This window comes from Stegodyphus dumicola, chromosome X2 (assembly GCF_044657685.1).
Source record: "Stegodyphus dumicola isolate Sdum_Otavi_A_Nest chromosome X2, ASM4465768v1".
NCBI classification, from domain to species: Eukaryota; Metazoa; Arthropoda; class Arachnida; order Araneae; family Eresidae; genus Stegodyphus; species Stegodyphus dumicola.
In genome coordinates, this window is record NC_140781.1 from 78,250,816 (window position 1) to 78,266,820 (window position 16,005).

The 16,005-nt window shown below is 35.1% G+C and overlaps 1 long non-coding RNA gene across 1 annotated transcript in view; it reads right to left on the bottom strand.

The window, feature by feature from the left end:
• Window positions 1-658: 658 nt before the first annotated feature.
• LOC118192216 (uncharacterized) overlaps window positions 659-16,005 on the bottom strand; it is a 134,643-nt gene continuing 119,296 nt past the window's right edge. Inside the window, exon 3 of the long non-coding RNA XR_015039079.1 lies at window positions 659-2,150. This is a non-coding gene — a long non-coding RNA (uncharacterized LOC118192216). The remainder of the gene's footprint in view (window positions 2,151-16,005) is intronic.

Here is a 16,005-nt window from a genome sequence, read left to right on the forward strand (position 1 = left end):
CGTGGTCATGTTCACGAGAAAAATTAGCTCAATCAAAAGCGCTAAAAATCTATATTAATCTTTAATTAACTTAAGATAATGAATTGTATTTCAATATGAAAAATAAATTATAATTTGAGCTAAGCAAAGATTATCAGTAAACTTTAAATTTGTAAATTTTATTAGTTTTTTCGAAGAAATGAATCCCAGCGGTGATTCCTTCTCCTGATCTCCCTATTGCTATCCGGACGTGCATCCAATTACAGCCTGAATTCACGTGCAGAAAATACCTTTACCCACTTAAAGGGCGAAAGAGGAACAGGTAACCCAATTACCAAATCTTGGTGGTGGTGAATTTATCACCCACCATATTTTAGTCCTCGCTACTTGTGGCGTCATTTAGTAGGAATAGGACTATTCACCGCCGCCGTTTCTACTTCGCTGTTTCGCCCTGTCATGCCGTTTCATCTTTGCACCAGTTCGCCTTCTGGCCCGTCAAGACATATTTTTCTTTACATGCTTATATTATATCTTACCATTTTATATTAAGTTTATCAGGACTAGTATTTCTCCTTATCTGCGTGGCGAACATGAACTGTCCTGAATGGGAACAGTGAGCTTACTGGAAACTATGTTCTGTGGAATTGTAAAATAGATGACTAAGATGCGAAGGGTTTAACTACTCTTTATTCTCCACGATAACACAGGCGCTCCCGCACTTCGGGATACAAAGACCAACCACTTGTGGTCTGAACGTAAAAATATAAGAACTACTAACTAACTAAATTTAAATAAGAGCTAAATTTGAATACTTTACACAGATGACTAACATTAAGACTGGCCTTTCAAATTATTACGTATGTAGTACGCAAACTGCAGGAAACTACAATACGTCTTTAGATTTCAAGAGGACTAAATGTCTGGCCTTAAAGGCGGATAGCAACTGATTGCAAGCTCGCGTGAAGTATACTGGCAAGAAGGCTCACTCTCTCCCCATCTAACTCTGTTATTGGCGAAAAGCTACAACTTAAATACTTAAGCGTTAACAAGTGCAATTTGCATAGACATATTCACGTATTTATTCTGTCCGGAAGTGGAAAATAAGAGAGGACAGTAAAGCTTTAAAATAAAATAAACGTTATTGAAACTTAAGAGCCTTACAAGTTTTGTGGGGTTCCAACTTTTTATTTAACAGCTAAGTGCGTAGGAACTTCGTAAACAGGTAGGCGAATAATCGCTTTAGTACAGAAACATTAAACTCAAGAAGGGTTAATTACCCTTTATTTCTCAAAATAAGAACTTACAGTCGGTTCCTTCTCAGAGCGTACAGTAAAGCCACCACTTGGGCTTGAACTCAAAGTAATAGTAAGAAGTAAAACTTAACTGAAAAGATATAACCGAAGCTATAAATATTTCTAATTAGTTGTGCCTAAATATCAAATACGCTGGCGAAGCTATCAAGGGCCTGAAATTACAAAGAGTGTAGCCAAAAGGCGAACGCGAGCTAGTCAGAAACTCTGGCTCTCTAACGAAGTCAGTGGAACTTCGACTTCAATACCGCTCTTACTTATTTGCATTAAATGTGATTCTAAAAACACATTCTGGTAGGAAATTGTAAGCTGAAATTAGGAGGGACAGGAAAGTAGCTTTAACTAAAGATAGCTGTTAAAAACTTATGCTAAACCTTACAGTTTATTTAGTTTAATAATTTTATTTACACAAATAGGTAATAACTACCTATTGTACAAACACGTATTGTGTGCACCTCTGACTGTATTATATTTTAAAAGAAAAACGCTTCTTTAATTACGGTGTGTGTTTTGACTCTGTGTGTGCTTCTTTAATTAAACAAATCTTTTAGAATTACTAAAATATTACCTAGAACTAATAATTTATTTTTTCTAGTAAAGAGTTTATTTTGAGGGTTTTTCTCAGTGTGATAATTAGGTGCATTATACTCGTATAGTACGGTATAGTAAAATCATAAGCCTATTAAATGCTTGTGTAAAGATTAAATGTGCAGCCATGCAGAGGCACCCCACAGAAGATTATAGTTTTAGTAAGGAATGGCTTTTCCAGCGCGACATGGAACTTTATTGAGGATGTTAAAAAAAGTTCAAAGGAGAAGATATCTGATTTACGAACAACTTGAGGCTGGTAATCATTCTGCCCTGAAAATTGAAAAAATATAGGTTAACTGATGAAAGAATTTTGTCATTAGTAAATAATATTAAGAACGATAATATTAACAGAAAATCTCAGAGGTTAAGTCATAATTATGAAATGTGGTAATTTTGTTTTTTGATATTGACATAATTTTCAAACTAACTCTATGTAATTTCTTTATATCCTATATTTGTAAACAAGTAATTATACATATTATAAGCAACCTTTATTTACTTATTTTATATCTACTTGACTGCGATATAGCCCATGGCGAATCAACTACGAATGAAATGTCTTATCGGCGACGGCCGAAAGTCCGTGACTCTCATATAGTATTTAGAGCTCGGAAACATGAAAAATCAACCACTCTGTCGCCAGTATTTGAACTCGGGACCTTTCGAATGCTTGCCAAACGTGCTTCCAATCACACCAGGAGGGCACATGGTAAAGAGGATTGGTCTGGTTTATTTGCTTACGTCAAAGCATGCGATGGCTATCTGCCTACAGGAAGGGATGCCTACATATTTTCTAAGAAAACTGGCTCGTATCCACGTTACACATTGGAAAGACCACGAAATACAGTCATGCTGTTTGCCAGGATCCAAATCCGAGTCAAACTACCAGTGTTTAACGACTTTACCTATTGTCACTGGTAGGCCCGCGGTAAAAAGGGAGAAAATAACATATACTTACAACATATAAAGCTATCTATTTTATATTTATATATATTTATAATATTGTGTGTACGTTATATACATATGCACATAACGTGAAGTATAAAATTATTTATATCATTTTTGAAAAATTTCATTGTGTAGCAATGAAAGTACTAAAAAAGCTTAAAATCTGGTATTTTAAAAAGCGTTTTCTTTCGTGGAATAATGGTAAATTACTCAACATTAAGAGAGCGATCCAGCATAGTGAAAGAATTTTGAGAAAAGAAACTGCTACTACTATACACATATCACAGATATCTTTCATTCAAGATAAAATTAGAAAAATTCTATTCTTGGATAAAATATACTCTGCAATCTTTGAGACACAGATGCTGAAATGGAAGAAATGTCAGCAGGTCTTTTGTTCAACTGAGAGGATGTGACAAGTGTTTTATGCTTACACTTTCTCGACGAACTATTACGAAGGAAGAAAAACGTTGTTGCTATAGTAATCAGGCTGTAGGTAAGTAAGATATTGGCTTCCCTGCCCCTCGAGGCTGAATCGCACTACAGGTTCCCTCGCCCTTCATAACTAGGTGCAGAGGTTCAACCTCCACCCTCGCACTTTGGAGAGAGAGACACACCGCCTGGAACACGTTGCCCAGACAGCACTGGTCGTGAATCTGCTACCTGCCATTCGCTCGGGCTGCCCGTCGCAGTGGGAGCCAGCGAACCCGAGGGCGCTACCCCCCCCCTCCCTCGGGCTACTAGAGCCACACCGCTCTAGGACTCGCCAGGCCACCGGGCTGGCCAGTGAATGACCTTTCCGGGGCCTCCAGAACCACTAGGTTCATAAATTTTATACCCCCGTGCCAGAGACATGGATGTAGGAAGTCCTTTCTTACCTTTATGGGCAGAGACTGCTTAAGTACAGATCCTAGTTAGTAGCTTCGCAGAGTTCTTTGCGTCGTCCTCCAGGAGGGGGGGACAGGCTGTAGGTAGTCTTTAAGATTTCACTTTCTATTGCTCAACGTTTGTAGCGCCGTCTATTATTAAAAATCGATACGAAAAGAGAGTATAAATCTCTCTTAAAACACGCTTATTTTAGAATAATTAAAACTTAGAGGCATATTTTTACTGCTGGAAAAGTAAAGTAACGAAATAAAAATAAACTCTAATTAAATTAAAAACAGTAAATTAAAGAAATCAAGGAATTTTGCAGTAGTAAAACTGTTTTTAAATGTGCTGTTTAATTTTACATGGCACTCATTAGTGAAAGACACTGGGCGCTAATGGTTTGAATCTCAGCTAGCAGGGCGGTTGCATGCGCGCTTCCACGATTTTTCCCTTGTGTAATGTGAAACCGAACCTCAGAACGAGATTGCCTTAAAGGTATTCTTGGTAACCCATTAAACAAACATTGTTATTTAGCACTGAAACTCTACCATGAGAGAGCAACTATGTGCGTAATTAAATCATCTAAAGCCAATTCCAAAGCCAAACAGGGCTGGCTTATTGTGTCACTGTTTACCGAAGACTTCTGGGGGCATTCTATCATAGTTTCTAACACTCACTTTTCTTATTTTTATGTGGACAAAATAAAATTATAGAGAAACTGAGGAATGATTTGGGGCAATGACAGTATCTTTCCGCCTAAAATTTTCTCATCTTTACTGGCGAATAGTTGATTGTCCCTTTACTAATATTCCTCCTCTCGAATTACTTCAAACATTTCCACACAGAGGTGTTTTGTTTCTCTTAGCCTTAACTAATCCTCGTTATGTAGGTTTTTCTTACATCGTGTTTGGAATACAATATAATATATGGAATTGGATTAGATTATTTGGTTTAAGCCTAGCATACGGGGATATCTGCTTAAGCTCTGTCTCAAATTTGTGCGACGGCCTGCCAGAGTATAGGCTGTAGAATCTACGATCTCGGGATACAAGAGTGCACTGGAATAAGAAATCAACCCTTCTTCGTCCTGAAATTTACGCCTCGGCATTTCTATTTTCTGAATAGCTCCTTGTTTGAATGTATATGTTACTGGCAAGTATGAAATGCGACATTTTATAAAATACCTAGGCATTTTATAAAATCTCGAAAACTGGCCGGCAATGTATGAATCGATTAAACATTTAATACACTGCCTAGGCATTCTATAGAATGACACACGACAAACCGGCAAAGTATGAAATACATTTCCGATTCGTTTCGAATAATCGAAACTACTTAGAAGTTAATAAATGATGTAAAAAAAGGACAAAATGAGTACTAAGACGGAAACACGCGACTATTGTTTGCTGAATCGCTATGATGTTTGTGAAAAACAGCGTAAACGCATTTATTTCGTTAAAGAAAGCCTCAGTACTATACAGTATTATGTCACCGACACTGAGTTATTTCATATACTTCATGAAACTCATTTGGCGATTGGACACCGAGGCCGTACCTAACGGTATGCTGATGATTGCACGGAATGATATTGAACTGTACATCCACCTTTGTGAGCCTTGCCAGAAAACAGAAAATAACAAAAAGGTGTTAAAAAGGGCATTGTTGTGAGAACTATGATTTTTTATGAATTTAATTCCCATTGTGAGGTAGATCTTATTTATTGCCAGTCTCAGTCAACTAGAGAATACAAATTTATTATGGTATACCAAGATCATCTCACTAATTTTTTTTTTTACGTATTTTGAATAAAAGTTTTAATGGTAGTGTCTTATTGTTTTTTCAAAATGATATTTGAATGTTTTGAGGAATGAACGTCTTTTAAACAATAGCCTTATCATGACCTTTTTTCATACGTTGCCTAAAGAGAATGTCTTTCTATAGAAAGCCCAGGTATTATATACAATACCTAGGTAAAGTATATATAATAATTATGATATTTCATGCTTAAAACCAGGCATTCTATGGAATGCCGGCGTATCAATACATTGCCGGTAACATACAGATATTCGTTATAATTATTACAGTTGTTTCATCAAATCTTTCGATTCATAGTTGCAAATGAAGCACTTCCCCCTTCCAGCTATATGCAGTACTTAATGCGGATATCAGTGAAAGACATAATGGATTAAACGAAACTTCAAGATTAGGAAATTCAAAAAGAATAGCTTGCATACACCCTTAATGTTCGTTTATGGTGAGTTTGAAGTTTCTTTTCGTGAAATGTTTTCATATAACGATATACGTAAACGATAGCACTTTTTTTGTCATATTATATATTTATGATACTTATATCGCATAAGTATGCAAGTCCTACTGTAGGGTTTCCGTTATTTTGCATAACAATGCCCATATTCGCAGTGGGATTACGTCATTCAAAATTGGATGGCTTTAGGTACTGTTGTTTTATCACAATGTGAGAAACATACATACATTTATGCAGATTCTTCATTATTTAATTTCTTCAAATATAATACAGGGTGATGGTATTTGGTGGCAACGATTTGAAAAGTGATACAGCCTTTTAAAGTTTCAACGCAAAATCGCAAAACGAAAAATAATAGAATAGTTCTTCAGGGACAAAGCCCCTTTGGACTAAAAGCACAAAGATATTTAAGGCTTACAACACATTTAATTCTAAACACCTTCGTATTTTAGTTGTGGTGGTTTAGATTTTTTCCCACCCTTGGGGTAAAATAAGAAATTAGTTTTTTGTAAACTTATTCTCAGCTTTTCTTTTTTAATTGACATTTTTAAATCTTCTATAACAAATGAAAACAGTTTCTCTAATTTCTCCAAACAATTTTCAGGAATCGCATATAAAATGTCATAAGCATAACATAACATTCTTACACCATTTGTTAACTATAAAACTGTGTGATATAAAACACAGAGGACTTTTACCCATTCTGTCGATTTTTATTGTATCATTGATTGTTCTATTTATTCGTTTCATGCCTTTAAATGGTGTATGTCACAGTTAAAGGCTGTGGTCTCAAACTGGTGAACTCCGAAGTAAGTTTATGGGACCCGAGAAATGCATTTAAATCATGTATTTGTTGCAAATACGGTATTGCAAAGGTTTTAAGATTTTAACTATTTCATGTCCACGTTTACATTACTTTCGTTACCATCACCATTTCATTCCATTACCAGAACTAAGTAAATAACACACCAGAAAATCTATAAATTGAGTTAGTTAATTTAAAATACGATATAAATTTTATTCAAAGCCTGAAGATACTGATTGGACTAACTTTTATTCGTATTTGTCAAAAAGCAAATAAGCTCAATTACAAAATGTTTGCACTAAGAATAATCACTTTATCTGGGAATAAATGAATAAATTTGTTTGTGAACAGGCTTTTTTTTTAATGGAAAATTAATAAGAACTTGTTTGGCAAAATGAGCATCTACAATCCGTGATAAAGATAATTTTTAGTAATTTGTCTCCAGTGCATATACAATATCATTTTGTACTTACATATATATTTTAATTTATATGTCGAAGAAAAATTTAATTAATTTTAAAATTAAATTAATTTAAATCTGAAAACATATAAAATTTTCATAATTTGTTTATTTTTAATTTAAATTAAAATAAGTTATTTGATGATTAATTAAACATGTTAGAATTATTTGGAAGAAATATCAGCCTGAAAGTGTAATATTTAGCTGTCAATATATTTGAATTACGAAGTGTAATCGACAAAAGTATCTTGCTGGTACCAAAGTTAAGATTTCACATAGGGAATGGATAAAAATTTGAATTTTTTCCCTTGCGTTATTATTATTATTATTCTATATTTATATTTTGGAAAATGTTAAGAAAGCGAAATTGAAATTTTAGTTAAAACATTTTTTTATTTTGTTGATTTTTCATTTTATTAAATTGAAATTTGTTAATTTGTTTGTAAAACTTTTCATTTTGTTAAAAAAAAAAAAAATATGGCCTGTAGGCTCTTTTTAGATCGCTGGATCGAGCAGCTCCACTTAGATACATAAGGAGTGTTCGCCGCGCATGCAGTTAGAGACCACTGCAGTAAAGAACAGAAGATTTCTTTTATTGCTAATTGCCAATCTGAATATTAGGTTGAGACATGAAAAATACTGCTTTCATATGCATGAAAAAAAGAGTAATAATAAATGCATAATAAACGTCTGATGCAGATTTCATTTCATTTTACATTGCAGATTTCATTTTATCCCAAATAAAATTATACCCAAACTGAACTCAATCATACTAATGTGATTTGCATTGATACTGTTGCGGGCAATCTGTATTTTGTAAGTAGCGTTACATGTGCTACAATGTAGCATGTTACGTATACAATAATAAAAGTAGTACGGTACTGGAATTCAATCTGTGTACACCTGTGTGCTATTTAATGCCTATACCAATGTTTTACAAAATTGAATGTATTTCTTGCGTCAAATATGTATATATTATATAATAGCGTTTGCTCGTTGCTTTTCGCAACCGCGTTTGGTTTTGTAATGTATTGCTCGTAAATACGGAAGCAATGCTGCAAGACTTAACACAAGCAATACACTTTATAACTTTCATTATCACTCTAAAGTGGACATGAGCAATCTAATTCTTTATTAGAGGACATGATTTCTAGTTTCGTAATATTTTTGTAATACAAATATGTGACTAAAAACATGAATTTCTTTATTTGAATTGTTTCATCGTTTTTTGAAATGACTTTTATCATTTACGTACGCAACAATTTCCGTTTTCCTTCGTTAGGTATGAGGATGTATGTAAAATTTCACTTTTTTTTAAAGGTATTTATTGGCTATGTTGGGTCATCAAACTGCCAGGTGTAATTTTTAACTTTTAGCCGAAATGATTAAAATTCTGCGCGTGACTGAGACTGTCGGGTCTTGCATATAAAATACCAATATGCGACTATCAATGAACCAATATATAAAATTAAACTTTTTGCAAATGTTTTCAAATTTATCGTTAGCGTTGTTTTTGTGGCCATATGCTCACTTGTCTGACGTAGTCATCCCAAACTCAAATTCCTTGTGTCAAGGAGCGATAGATTACGCCTGCCGTTGGCAACAGCATTGAGCACCTTTCAAGTGACAGTGCGATATAGCTCAGTTCCTCCCTCAATTCTGAAGGCGAGCATCCCTGGGGTGACGGGTCCGAGGGTCTTCCACTCCTCTCCCCTTCCACCAAGCCACACGAGAGGACTTTCGTCTCGCCACATATTTAAAGTGCCGCCATGCCGCACCGACAGTATACATTTACAAACATCCATGCCTTCTCCGAGATTCGAACCCGGGGACTTCGGCATGGCAGTCCACTCTACCGGTTGGGTGGCTTATCATTAGTTATTTACGGAAGCGATGAAAATCTGAAAAAAATGCACCGAATATCCGCATTGAAAGTATTGAAGATACCGAAATAAAAATGATATTTAAAAAAAAAAGTAATCACGCTCAAAGGGAAATCTCTGATCCAATCTAATGGAAGGGTTTGGCATACGTAGAGAAATAAACCCAACTTTTTTTTTAAGTGGCATATTTCATAAGAATTCGATTAATGCTTTCTTGAGTGCGATCTCTCTAATATTGGCAAGGAGGAAAGAAACTATTCCTTCTTCCGTGATTATTCGCACTTAGGTTTATGACATTCGACGGCTTTCACTTTTGGTGCTCTCATCTCAGCATGTAGGCTTTTACATTTTAGAGTTTTGTTCGCCCATTGTGGAAGACGGTTAGGTAATGGCCATTTAATATGTAAATTGCGTAGGTTTCTCAGGTTAGGTTATGTATCCCAGCAGAGGTACTGGGGGATTTGTGGTTTAGGGGGAAAATGATTACTAATTCATGCAAGGTATAGAGTTACTACCGTATTTCTTCCCTCGCGCACTTTTCTCCCTAAATTTTTAGTACCATGATCTGAATATTTTAAAAGTATTCGTGTAATTTTCCCCTTCTTTAGTGCGGTCAGAGAAAGAGCTAGCCTAAATTTTCAGATTGATCAGTCAGCGTAGTGATTGTTTTCATCATGCTATCAAAGACAAATCCTCGCAAACTACCTGCGATGGTCATGCCGAACCTGTCCCTCCGAACTCTTTAACTTATGTCAGCTTAATACAAGAAGAACTGACACCTCACAGCTACGTAAACACGAGTTGACATCCTTTCTGCAATTTCACCGAGTCACCTGCACATTCATTTTCTCTAATTATTTATGGATGAGTCGCAGAGACGGGTACGGGCGAGATTCAAATTACAGGAAAGTAGAAATAAAGGTATCTTATTAGATATTGTAATGCTAATTATTACTCTGCATTCTTATAGGAATGTAGATTTCACTGAAAGAAATAATATTGTGATTATTTTTACTTTATCCGCGACTACTTTTGATTTGTTATGTTGTTACTGTAACCATATCCTTTGGAAATTAAAGTATTCGCATAATAGTGCATTTTTGGACGAGAAAATTAGTAAAAGAAGAGAAGGAAATAGGGTATTAATATCCTTAATTTTATTTTACATAGTATATTACACTTTCATAGAGTACGAAATAAAATCATTATTTTTACATAAAACTTACTAGATACCTAGAATGCCCCAGTAGAGTGAATGTAACGTGAAAATCGCATTTTAAAGCTACTGAAGATATAATAACTTGTATATGCTGATTGAATAAATTTCTTCAAGCATTTTCCTTTCATTTTTAATAAGGGCAGTGTGTAGTATAGACTATTTAATGTATTTAATTCTGAAGTTTACTTAATTTTATTTAAATTAACTGGAAACACTAACTCCTCTTGAATTCTAATGATTATAAGAAATCTGACCTATTATTGTTGAGAATATTCTGTAAAAATAATTTTCAGTGTTTTAGAACTAAGTAGATTTATTTAATCATCATTTATGAAAAAAGATGTAAATCTGATTAATTTTTTTTATAAAAAGAAAAGATAGTTTCAAAAATTATTGGTGTTTAGTGTTGGTTTAGGTTATTGGTGTTTGAGTAATCAGAATTTTCTAGGACTAGGATATTGTCAACAGGCGTCTCGATAGATGGCGCCACAACGCATCTTTTTACTTAAAAAGGAAAATGTGCAAAAATGTCCCGCTATTAAATAGAAATTCAATGCGAAATTATACTGAACGCACGATTTTTAAATGTTAGTGCGGTGCTTTCATAATAAAGCTCCGTGTTACAGAACCGCTGAGCGGCGTTTCACTAAATAAACACACGGTGCATACAAACCATCGAAGTGTTTTTGGTATGCCAACCAGGCTACGTTGATTTAATAAAGCTTTTTTAGTTGCAAACAAACGAAGAGTATATTACTAACTTTGGCTGTTTGATCTTAAAGGCCATTCGGGATGCTAGTTATTAAGCGCAATAAACACAGTAACGAAGACAATTTTTTTTCACAGAATAAAAGTAATTTGTGACATAAGCGGTGTTAAATTTACTTCAAAATAGTTAACTCTGAGTCGATTATCTTGCGCACGAATTCAGTACTCACAGAAATTAGAATCTTCATCATCATCAGGACTAATGTAATGTTTGTTTGAAAGGGATTTAGTTATAATGTTTAAGTTATTATCAATGAATAACTGGTTCATTCCTTCAGACAGCTTGCCATTTGCTATTATAGGAACGGATTTAGTTTTAATAAAATACTAAATTACTTCTTTTTTTCATTTACATTTTATTGACATTGTTTGCTATCTTGGAAAATCCTGATATGATTGTTATTTGAAACGAAATATGTTCCTAGAACAGCAGTTAGTACAGTGTGATAATAATTAAATTCGTCTATTCAGAGTACTCTGTAGTAGTAAATGAAACACGAATTTATTCGAAAATTTGTAGGTAAACAATTCAAAGAATGTGCTGAAAGATTCTGTCGAAAAATAGTTAAAAATATTTCCGCTAGGAAGCACATTACACCTAAATACAAACAAGCTACAAATTCAAACACAAGCATCGATTATTTGTTACAGACTACGCTGAAGAGCCAAAACATTATGACTACCTTCTCAATGACGCGTTACGCTACCTTTGGCCTGCAAAACAGCTGCAACACGTCTTGGAATGGATGCCACAAGTTCTTGGTAAATGATTCGAGACAGGTTGTACCAAATATCTAAACACCGGTCACGCAAAGTCGGGATATTCCCAGGGTTAAACAGAAAAGCTAATTTATTCCTTTGAGTGACTCCGCTCCGACGCGAGCCTCATATGGGGAGTTAACCGAAAATAATCTAACGTCCCTGTGTTTCATCTGCTCTGATTTCGCGCGCTTAAAACTGTAGTTCCATTCTGCTTCGAATATATATAGTTTTACTTTTAAATTCTATATTGTAAAGTATCATTTATGTAATATGGCTTCTTGCGCTGTAGCAACGCACCGTAACACTTACAGAAATACGAAAGGAAGAGACATTTTATTTGATGCTTTCCCAAGGGGGCAGTTTGCTTTTGACGAGTGAATAGATACATAAATGTCGAAGACAGGATTCTATTGATGTGAAGAGCGCAAGCAGTGATTATAAAGATGCTCTAACGCTGTGCGGAAAGTAAATTTACTGTTTACGCAGAAAAAGAAATACCACCAAGAAATCGAAGGCAAAAAAATGAAAACTAATGCAAAGTGCTTTTGAAAGACTACACGAATCAAGTCCAAAGAAAATTCATTTTGAGGCCGAATAAGAAATTGATGATGACAATAATATATCAAATGAGAATGATTTTGAAATAAAATTCACAAATGACAATGTAAATATCCCTGAATGTCCTAAGTGTAAAGATAAACAAGAACACATTGATAATTTTAAGAGCAAAATAATATGCTTAGAAAATTACATTAAAATATTGAAAAATAGAGAAAAGAAAAGTTTTAGAATGTTTGCTCAGCGACAAGAAGGTGGATGACATCTAGAAAGAAATTTGTATCAGAAATTAAAATCGCAAATAACGAAATTTAGAAGAAAAAAAAAAAAAAAAAAAACAGCACAGATCGGAGGCTTTGGAAAAACGTCTAAAGCGTATTTTTACACTCATCTCCAAAAGTTAAGCACGGAGAGGAAAATGCTAATATCCGGAAGCCAATCAGAATTGAAGAGGATGCAATTCGCTGCAGAGGTAGATGGAAGTATGCAAATATGTTAGGTAACAGGCAATCGCGCTTTTATGTCAAGAAATATGCAAAAAAGGAAGTAAGGAAGTCTTATAAAAAGCCATCTTTATGAATGGTTACAGAAGTTGATTGTAAGTACTGATAGAAGGTGTTTAAAACTTTCGTACAATTTGTTTTCAAGACATAGGTGTTTCTATGACTTCCAGAAGACGAATGGAAGATTCTGAGCGCTGGCGTGCAGTGGGGCGCATTGAAGCAGGATAGTCGATCACAGATGTTGCTCTTTTCTTTGGCGTTCATCATTCTGTAACTTCACGTTTATGGAAACAATTCCAAACCACACAGACAGTTGTCCGAAGACCCGTAGCCGGTCGCCCAAGGGTTACAATCCCCGCCGAAGATCGATATATTGGTATTGTAGCCAAGCGGAATCGCAGAGCGACCTCCACACGTATGACATCTATGGTTACAGCGTTCATTGGTAAGGCGATATCTGCAGGTACTGTACGCCGAAGAGATTACATATGAGTGGACTGTACGCCCGGGTACCTCGAGTTTGTGTTCCTCTATCCGTCCAATCGAGAGGGGCACGATTACAGTGGTGCCGGGAACATGTCAATTGGAATGCGTCTGACTGGGGCAATGTCATGTTTACTGATGAGTCACGATTTGCTCTGGAGCCAGATGACAAGCGTATAAGGATAGTGCGTGAACAACGAACACGCAATCAGTCCCAAAACATTACCGAACATCACGCATTCCCAGGCGGAAGCATTATGGTGTGGGCAGGGATTTCATTAGGATACCGCACCGACCTGCACATCTTTAAACAGGGTTCTTTGACGGCTGTCCGGTATCGAGATGAAGTCCTAGAACACATTGTGAGATTGTACTCTGCAGCAGTTGGCCCTACTTTTGTTTTAGTGGACGATAACGCACGTTCTCATAGAGCTGACATCGTCGATGACTACCTGGAGAGTGAAGGGATTGCACGTATGGCGTGGCCAGCATGTTCGCCCGACCTTAATCCCATTGAAAATCTTTGGGATGCTCTCGGCCGTGCTGTATCTTTACGTTTCCCACCTCCAGCCACTCTTATTGAGCTGGATTGAATTGGATTATTTAATTACGGCAAAGCACACGAGGGCTATCTGCCTAAAGGGAGGGATGCCTTCTGGGAGGGCTTTCTAACTTATTGAGCTGGAAACTGCTCTACAAGAAGAATGGCGATTGCTTAATTCTGCGGTGGTTGACCACCTAATTGAAAGTATGGTCACAAGGTGTAAATTTTGTATACAGATGAGGGGGGATCACATACCCTATTAATGTCCCTTTTTTCATTTTATGCTGTTTATTTTCACTTTATACATAATTATGTTTAAGTCTCCAGTATGTCATTATCTGATAATTTATAAATATTTAATATTGTTTTCCTTTCTGTATGTAATTATTGATTTTGTTTTATGCATAAATATATAAGCTACTTTCCTGCCGAATTTTGTGTCAATCAAAGCAGTATTTGTTGATTTTTTTTTTCATTTTATATCTTCGTGTTTAACTTTGGAAGTGAGTGTACAAAGATGCAGATTAAGGCATTGCTAAAAAAGTAGGAAAAAATCGGGTGAACTAGTGAAGATATTTCACATTGCATTGTCATAAGAGCTGTGTAATTAAAAACTACCATTTTCGGAAAAAAAAAATGGGAATTCCTTTACCTAGTGCTAGCACATTAAAGAGATGGTGCGCTAAATTTCGTGTGGTCAAGGAATTTAGAGTGATGTTCTTGCTCTAATGAAGGAAAGATGTGAATATTTGAATTCTGTGGACAAAATATGTGTTCTCAGTATCGAAAAAATGCATATAGATTCAAAACTCTGCTATGACTCTAAATGAGACCAAATTCTCGGTCCTTTTCAAAAAGTGCAGTTTGTCTTAGTCAGATATCTCATTTCGCAGTAAAAGCACCCAATATTTTTTAAAATTTTAACACTCCAATGAAGAAAGATTTTTTTAACTCATAAAACATATTCAATCATCTGGAGTAGAAGTGAAAGCCATAATGTCTGATTCAGGAGGATCTACTACTTTGTGGAAAAAGAATATTTCGATTAATAGTTTTCACTTTCCAAATCCCGTACTGCAAATGCAAAAAATATTGGTTTTTGTAGATCTAGCTCACCTCAAATTACTGAGAAACCTCTTTTTAGATAAAGGATTTGTTTTAGAAGATCGAACTGTTCTACATGTTAAGATTATTACAGAGGTTTTAAGTAGAGATTCAGGAGAAATTAAATTGTGTCACAAACTAAACCCGAATTAGTTAATGGTCAAGGGAAACGAGAGACAAAAAGTAGCTCCAGCGAAAACATTATTTTCAAGATCTACAGCAGCAGGTATACTCCCACTTATAGGAAATAAAAAATCATCTGACTGAATGAATAATAATTTCAGTAACTTTTCTTTTTGGCCTACACCAGGATTTGAAATCATCGTATGATGTTAAATATATTTTAATACCTAGATTAACTCAGGGTGCAGCTGAAAATCTCTTTAGTCAGATTCGAGGACTTAATGGATTTAATGACCATCCATCACCTACTGAAGTTATACGCCGCTTAAAGCAATTATTACTCGCTAATAAGCTATCAAAATCATCTTCAAAAGCGTGATAATTAAAGAAAGCAGAAATACTGATTCATATTTAACACCAGAATTACTTGAAAGGGCTTTGAAAATTGAGGAGAAAGATGCTTTTCCATTAAATACTGTTGTTGATTTGGATTTCAGAGAGGAGCCTTCTCTTGTGGCTTGGGAATTAGAATTGAATCCACTGAATAATTTTATACCGTAGAAAAAGAAGCATTAACATATGTTGCAGGTTATACTGCCTGTCGTGTGCGCGAAAAATACCCATTATTAGGAACAATATCTAAAAATAATGCTGATGAAACAATTTTCATTCAGAATGAACTAAATTATTGTCCTTTGGAGGCTTGACTGTACTTTGCCATTCCTGAATGAACACAGTTTACGATTTCAAAAAAGTATTTTGTACAGTGCAGGATACAAATGACTATAAAAAGAAGTATGTAATTGGTTATTTAATTACTAAACTAAAGAAA